The following is a 7,131-nucleotide window of genomic DNA, read 5'->3' on the forward strand; positions in this document are numbered from 1 at the left end:
CCTGGTTGGATCATGTGTGATCACTGCAGACCCTTGCTGGATCTTCTGTGATCAGTGCAGACCCTGGTTGGATCATCTGTGATCAGTGCAGACCCTGGTTGGATCATCTGTGATCAGTGCAGACCCTGGTTGGATCTTCTGTGATCAGTGCAGACCCTGGTTGGATCATCTGTGATCAGTGCAGACCCTGGTTGGATCATGTGTGATCAGTGCAGACCCTGGTTGGATCATCTGTGATCAGTGCAGACCCTGGTGGATCTTCTGTGATCAGTGCAGACCCTGGTTGGATCATCTGTGATCAGCGCAGACCCTGGTTGGATCATCTGTGATCAGTGCAGACCCTGGTGGGATCTTCTGTGATCAGTGCAGACCCTGGTTGGATCATCTGTGATCACTGCAGACCCTGGTTGGATCATCTGTGATCAGTGCAGACCCTGGTTGGATCATCTGTGATCTGTGCAGACTCTGGTTGGATCATCTGTGATCAGTGCAGACCCTGGTTGGATCTTCTGTCATCAGTGCAGACCCTGGTTGGATCATCTGTGATCAGTGCAGACTCTGGTTGGATCATCTGTGATCAGTGCAGACCCTGGTTGGATCTTCTGTCATCAGTGCAGACCCTGGTTGGATCATCTGTGATCAGTGCAGACACTGGTTGGATCTTCTGTGATCAGTGCAGACCCTGGCGGGATCACCTGTGATCAGGGCAGACCGTAGTTGGATCATTTGTGATCAGTACAGACCCTGGTTGGATCATCTGTGATCACTGCAGACCCTGGTTGGATCTTCTGTGATCAGTGCAGACCCTGGTTGGATCATCTGTGATCAGTGCAGACCCTGGTTGGATCTTCTGTGATAAATGCAGACCCTGGTTGGATCATCTGTGATCAGTGCAGACCCTGGTTGGATCCTCTGTGATCTGTTCAGACCCTGGTTGGATCCTCTGTGATCAGTGCAGACCCTGGTTGGATCATCTGTGATTAGTGCAGACCCTGGTTGGATCAACTGTGATCAGTGCAGACCCTGGTTGGATCTTCTGTGATCAGTGCAGACCCTGGTTGGATCATCTGTGATTAGTGCAGACCCTGGTTGGATCAACTGTGATCAGTGCAGAACCTGGTTGGATCTTCTGTGATCTGTGCAGACCCTGGTTGGATCATCTGTGATCAGTGCAGACCCTGGTTGGATCATCTGTGATCAGTGCAGACCCTGGTTGGATCATCTGTGATCAGTGCAGACCCTGGTTGGATCATCTGTGATCAGTGCAGACCCTGGTTGGATCATCTGTGATCAGTGCAGATTTTGGTTGGAACATCTGTGATCAGTGCAGACTCTGGTTGGATCATCTGTGATCAGTGCAGACCCTGGTTGGATCATCTGTGATCAGTGCAGACCCTGGTTGGATCATCTGTGATCAGTGCAGATCCTGGTTGGATCATCTGTGATTAGTGCAGATCCTGGTTGGATCTTCTGTGATCAGTGCAGACTCTGGTTAGATCATCTGTGATCAGTGCAGACCCTGGTTGGATCATCTGTTATCAGTGCAGACCCTGGTTGGATCATCTGTGATCAGTGCAGATCCTGGTTGGATCATCTGTGATTAGTGCAGATCCTGGTTGGATCTTCTGTGATCAGTGCAGACTCTGGTTGGATCATCTGTGATCAGTGCAGACCCTGGTTGGATCATCTGTGATCAGTGCAGACCCTGGTTGGATCATCTATGATCAGTGCAGACCCTGGTTGGATCATCTGTGATCAGTGCAGATCCTGGTTGGATCATCTGTGATCACTGCAGACCCTGGTTGGATCTTCTGTGATCAGTGCAGACCCTGGTTGGATCATCTGTGATCAGTGCAGACCCTGGTTGGATCTTCTGTGATCAGTGCAGTCCCTGGTTGGATCAACTGTGATCAGTGCAGAACCTGGTTGGATCTTCTGTGATCTGTGCAGACCCTGGTTGGATCATCTGTGATCAGTGCAGACCCTGGTTGGATCATCTGTGATCAGTGCAGACCCTGGTTGGATCATCTGTGATCAGTGCAGACCCTGGTTGGATCATCTGTGATCAGTGCAGATCCTGGTTGGATCATCTGTGATCAGTGCAGACCCTGGTTGGATCATCTGTGATCAGTGCAGATCCTGGTTGAATCATCTGTGATCAATGCAGATCCTGGTTGGATCATCTGTGATCAGTGCAGATCCTGGTTGGATCATCTGTGATCAGTGCAGACCCTGGTTGGATCATCTGTGATCAGTGCAGACCCTGGTTGGATCATCTGTGATCAGTGCAGACCCTGGTTGGATCATCTGTGATCAGTGCAGACCCTGGTTGGATCTTCTGTGATCAGTGCAGACCCTGGTTGGATCAACTGTGATCAGTGCAGAACCTGGTTGGATCCTCTGTGATCTGTGCAGACCCTGGTTGGATCATCTGTGATCAGTGCAGACCCTGGTTGGATCATCTGTGATCAGTGCAGACCTTGGTTCGATCATCTGTGATCAGTGCAGACCCTGGTTGGATCATCTGTGATCAGTGCAGATCCTGGTTGGATCATCTGTGATCAGTGCAGACCCTGGTTGGATCATCTGGGATCAGTGCAGACCCTGGTTGGATCATCTGTGATCAGTGCATACCCTGGCTGGATCTTCTGTGATCAGTGCAGACCCTGGTTGGATCATCTGTGATCACTGCAGACCCTGGTTGGATCATCTGTGATCAGTGCAGACCCTGGTGGGATCATCTGTGATCAGTGCAGACCCTGGTTGGATCATCTGTGATCAGTGCAGACCCTGGTTGGATCCTCTGTGATCAGTGCAGACCCTGGTTGGATCATTTGTGATCAGTGCAGACCCTGGTTGGATCATTTGTGATCAGTGCAGACCCTGGTGGGATCTTCTGTGATCAGTGCAGACCCTGGTTGGATCTTCTGTGATCAGTGCAGACCCTGGTGGGATCATCTGTGATCAGTGCAGATCCTGGTTGAATCATCTGTGATCAATGCAGATCCTGGTTGGATCATCTGTGATCAGTGCAGACCCTGGTTGGATCTTCTGTGATCAGTGCAGATCCTGGTTGGATCATCTGTGATCAGTGCAGACCCTGGTTGAATCATCTGTGATCAGTGCAGACCCTGGTTGGATCATCTGTGATCAGTGCAGACCCTGGTGGGATCTTCTGTGATCAGTGCAGACCCTGGTTGGATCATCTGTGATCAGTGCAGACCCTGGTTGGATCTTCTGTGATCAGTGCAGACCCTGGTTGGATCATCAGTGATCAGTGCAGACCCTGGTTGGATCTTCTGTGATCAGTGCAGAACCTAGATGGATCTTCTGTGATCTGTGCAAACCCTGGTGGGATCATCTGTGCTCAGTGCAGATCCTGGTTGGATCATCTGTGATCAGTGCAGACCCTGGTTGGATCTTCTGTGATCAGTGCAGACCCTGGTTGGATCTTCTGTGATCAGTGCAGACCCTGGTGGGATCATCTGTGATCAGTGTAGACCCCGGTTGGATCTTCTGTGATCAGTGCAGACCCTGGTTGGATCACCTGTGATCAGTGCAGACCCTAGTTGGATCATTTGTGATCAGTGCAGACCCTGGTTGGATCTTCTGTGATCAGTGCAGACCCCGGTTGGATCTTCTGTGATCAGTGCAGACCCTGGTTGGATCTTCTGTGATCAGTGCAGACCCTGGTTGGATCATCTGTGATCAGTGCAGATCCTGGTTGGATCTTCTGTGATCAGTGCAGACCCTGGTTGGATCATCTGTGATCAGTGCAGACCCTGGTTGGATCATCTGGGATCAGTGCAGACCCTGGTTGGATCATCTGTGATCAGTGCAGACCCTGGCTGGATCTTCTGTGATCAGTGCAGACCCTGGTTGGATCATCTGTGATCAGTGCAGACCCTGGTTGGATCACCTGTGATCAGTGCTGACCCTGGTTGGGTCATTTGTGATCAGTGCAGACCCTGGTTGGATCTTCTGTGATCAGTGCAGACCCTGGTTGGATCATCTGTGATCAGTGCAGACCCTGGTTGGATCATCTGGGATCAGTGCAGACCCTGGTTGGATCATCTGTGATCACTGCAGACCCTGGTTGGATCTTCTGTGATCAGTGCAGACCCTGGTTGGATCATCTGTGATCACTGCAGACCCTGGTTGGATCATCTGGGATCAGTGCAGACCCTGGTTGGATCATCTGTGATCAGTGCAGACCCTGGCTGGATCTTCTGTGAAAAGTGCAGACCCTGGTTGGATCATCTGTGATCAGTGCAGACCCTGGTTGGATCATCTGTGATCACTGCAGACCCTGGTTGGATCATCTGTGATCAGTGCAGACCCTGGTTGGATCTTCTGTGATCAGTGCAGACCCTGGTTGGATCATCTGTGATCAGTGCAGACCCTGGTTGGATCGTCTGTGATCAATGCAGACCCCCTTTGGATCATCTGTGATCAGTGCAGACCCTGGTTGGATCACCTGTGATCAGTGCAGACCCTAGTTGGATCATTTGTGATCAGTGCAGACCCTGGTTGGATCTTCTGTGATCAGTGCAGACCCTGGTTGGATCATCTGTGATCAGTGCAGACCCTGGTTGGATCTTCTGTGATCAGTGCAGACCCTGGTTGGATCATCTGGGATCAGTGCAGACTCTGGTTGGATCATCTGGGATCAGTGCAGACCCTGGTTGGATCATCTGTGATCAGTGCAGACCCTGGTTGGATCTTCTGTGATCAGTGCAGACCCTGGTTGGATCTTCTGTGATCAGTGCAGACCCTGGTTGGATCATCTGTGATCACTGCAGACCCTGGTTGGATCATCTGGGATCAGTGCAGACCCTGGTTGGATCATCTGTGATCAGTGCAGACCCTGGCTGGATCTTCTGTGAAAAGTGCAGACCCTGGTTGGATCATCTGTGATCAGTGCAGACCCTGGTTGGATCATCTGTGATCACTGCAGACCCTGGTTGGATCATCTGTGATCAGTGCAGACCCTGGTTGGATCTTCTGTGATCAGTGCAGACCCTGGTTGGATCATCTGTGATCAGTGCAGACCCTGGTTGGATCGTCTGTGATCAATGCAGACCCTCTTTGGATCATCTGTGATCAGTGCAGACCCTGGTTGGATCACCTGTGATCAGTGCAGACCCTAGTTGGATCATTTGTGATCAGTGCAGACCCTGGTTGGATCTTCTGTGATCAGTGCAGACCCTGGTTGGATCATCTGTGATCAGTGCAGACCCTGGTTGGATCTTCTGTGATCAGTGCAGACCCTGGTTGGATCATCTGGGATCAGTGCAGACTCTGGTTGGATCAGCTGGGATCAGTGCAGACCCTGGTTGGATCATCTGTGATCAGTGCAGACCCTGGTTGGATCATCTGTGATCAGTGCAGACCCTGGTTGGATCGTCTGTGATCAATGCAGACCCTGGTTGGATCACCTGTGATCAGTGCAGACCCTAGTTGGATCATTTGTGATCAGTGCAGACCCTGGTTGGATCTTCTGTGATCAGTGCAGACCCTGGTTGGATCATCTGTGATCAGTGCAGACCCCGGTTGGATCTTCTGTGATCAGTGCAGACCCTGGTTGGATCATCTGGGATCAGTGCAGACTCTGGTTGGATCATCTGTGATCACTGCAGACCCTGGTTGGATCATCTGTGATCAGTGCAGACCCTGGTTGGATCTTCTGTGATCAGTGCAGACCCTGGTTGGATCATCTGTGATCAGTGCAGACCCTGGTTGGATCGTCTGTGATCAATGCAGACCCTCTTTGGATCATCTGTGATCAGTGCAGACCCTGGTTGGATCACCTGTGATCAGTGCAGACCCTGGTTGGATCATCTGTGATCACTGCAGACCCTTGCTGGATCTTCTGTGATCAGTGCAGACCCTGGTTGGATCATCTGTGATTAGTGCAGACCCTGGTTGGATCATTTGTGATCAGTGCAGACCCTGGTTGGATCTTCTGTGATCAGTGCAGACCCTGGTTGGATCATCTGTGATCAGTGCAGACCCTGGTTGGATCTTCTGTGATCAGTGCAGACCCTGGTTGGATCATCTGGGATCAGTGCAGACTCTGGTTGGATCATCTGGGATCAGTGCAGACCCTGGTTGGATCATCTGTGATCAGTGCAGACCCTGGTTGGATCATCTGTGATCAGTGCAGACCCTGGTTGGATCGTCTGTGATCAATGCAGACCCTCTTTGGATCATCTGTGATCAGTGCAGACCCTGGTTGGATCACCTGTGTTCAGTGCAGACCCTAGTTGGATCATTTGTGATCAGTGCAGACCCTGGTTGGATCATCTGGGATCAGTGCAGACTCTGGTTGGATCATCTGGGATCAGTGCAGACCCTGGTTGGATCATCTGTGATCAGTGCAGACCCTGGTTGGATCTTCTGTGATCAGTGCAGACCCTGGTTGGATCATCTGTGATCAGTGCAGACCCTGGTTGGATCATCTGTGATCACTGCAGACCCTGGTTGGATCATCTGGGATCAGTGCAGACCCTGGTTGGATCATCTGTGATCACTGCAGACCCTGGTTGGATCATCTGGGATCAGTGCAGACCCTGGTTGGATCATCTGTGATCAGTGCAGACCCTGGTTGGATCATCTGGGATCAGTGCAGACCCTGGTTGGATCATCTGTGATCAGTGCAGACCCTGGCTGGATCTTCTGTGATCAGTGCAGACCCTGGTTGGATCATCTGTGATCAGTGCAGACCCTTGTTGGATCATCTGTGATCAGTGCAGACCCTGGTTGGATCATCTGTGATCAGTGCAGACCCTGGTTGGATCATCTGTGATCACTGCAGACACTTGCTGGATCTTCTGTGATCAGTGCAGAACCTGGTTGGATCATCTGTGATCAGTGCAGACCCTGGTTGGATCATCTGTGATCAGTGCAGACCCTGGTTGGATCATCTGTGATCACTGCAGACCCTTGCTGGATCTTCTGTGATCAGTGCAGAACCTGGTTGGATCATCTGTGATCAGTGCAGACCCTGGTGGGATCATCTGTGCTCAGTGCAGATCCTGGTTGGATCATCTGTGATCAGTGCAGACCCTGGTTGGATCATCTGTGATCAGTGCAGACCCTGGTTGGATCTTCTGTGATCAGTGCAGACCC

The sequence above is a fragment of the Ranitomeya variabilis genome, chromosome 5, assembly GCF_051348905.1.
Source record: "Ranitomeya variabilis isolate aRanVar5 chromosome 5, aRanVar5.hap1, whole genome shotgun sequence".
Lineage (NCBI taxonomy): Eukaryota > Metazoa > Chordata > Amphibia > Anura > Dendrobatidae > Ranitomeya > Ranitomeya variabilis.